Below are 1,443 nucleotides of genomic sequence, written 5' to 3' on the forward strand. Positions count from 1 at the left end.
CGGAGGGTGAAGGTATAGAGCGCCTTCTGGGCAGCTGAAACCGTGTGTTTTGGGAACATGTGCGGCCTCAAAAAAAAAAAAAAGCAAATCTATTGCCAAGACCCAGTCTGTAAATACTTGTTGTTAAGTGCCGTCGTCGAGCCAATTCCAACTCAGAGCGACCCTGTATAGGGTTTCCAAGGAGCGGCTGGTGAGCTTGAACTGCTGACCTTGCAGTTTAAACTGACCTTGAAGTAGAGTGCTTATCCTACAGCACCACATCAGGACTCTGCCTAATAAGGACGTATAATTAATCGCTTACAGCACAGTTCATTAACGTTTTGGTAAAGGCTGAAGAAGGAAATCGTATAATGCTTATTTAATAATTGTATTCTGTCTGCCTATTGCTAGGTTTGAAGTGAGTATCTTTGGGTCAAGTAGAATCCTGCCTATCTCTGAGATGCAGTTAACACATCAGCTGCACTTATTTCCCGAATGCAGAGTGACCCTTCTCTTATTCAGAGATGTGAAAAATACTGGTGACTTGAGGAAAAAAGCCATGGAAGGCACTATAGATGGTTCATTAATAAATCCTACAGTGATTGTCGATCCATTTCAGATACTTATAGCAGCAAACAAAGCGGTTCACCTCCACAGACTGAGAAAAAAGAAGACAAGAACTTTATCTACTGAAATTATTTTCAACCTTTCCCCAAATAACAATATTTCAGAGGCATTGAAGAAATTTGGTATCTCAGCAAATGACACTTCAATTCTAATTGTTTACATAGAAGAAGGAGAAAAACAAATAAATCGAAAGCACCTGATATCCCAAATCCCAAGTAGAAGGCCACCAGGTTTCTCTGGAAATTCTTCCTGAATTAACAAATATTACAGAAGTCAAAAAGATATATAAACTATCTCCAAAAGAGGAAAGTATTGGTACATTATTAGATGGTGTCATTTGTAGAATGTCAACAAAAGATGTTCTGTGAAACGTCAGAAATACCAACATTTTCAGCATAAAAAAAAAGCAACATTGATTTTTCTTTCCTGAGTGAAATTAATATATGAAGGGAGCTTCAAAAAGTTCATGGAAAAACTGAATTTAAAGATAATGGAATTTCCCCCCAGACTTTGAAGTCTCCATGTTTGCTCATTGTAGAATACTTTAAAAACAATAGTATAAAAAAGGGAAAAAATCCCTAATTGTATCTATTTTGATGTTCTAAAAGAGAAATCACTTTTAGTATGATTTATCAGTGTTTTCTAATCTTGTATTTCCATTAAAAGCTATCTTATTTGTTTAAAAAAAAAAACCAACAGTGCTGAAAAGGACATTAGGAAAGGAATACCATTTACAATAGCCACCCAAAGGATGAAATATCTAGGAATAAATGTAACCAGAGAAACAAAGTATTTATACAAAGAAAACTACAAAACACTACTACAAGAAACCAAAAG

At 35.7% G+C, this 1,443-nt stretch overlaps 1 pseudogene; it reads left to right on the plus strand.

Moving 5' to 3' along the window:
* Positions 1-439: 439 nt before the first annotated feature.
* Positions 440-974, plus strand: LOC102814792 (annotated as a pseudogene).
* The last annotated feature ends 469 nt before the right edge of the window (positions 975-1,443 follow it).

This window comes from Chrysochloris asiatica, unplaced genomic scaffold (assembly GCF_000296735.1).
Source record: "Chrysochloris asiatica unplaced genomic scaffold, ChrAsi1.0 scaffold00037, whole genome shotgun sequence".
Taxonomy (NCBI): domain Eukaryota; kingdom Metazoa; phylum Chordata; class Mammalia; order Afrosoricida; family Chrysochloridae; genus Chrysochloris; species Chrysochloris asiatica.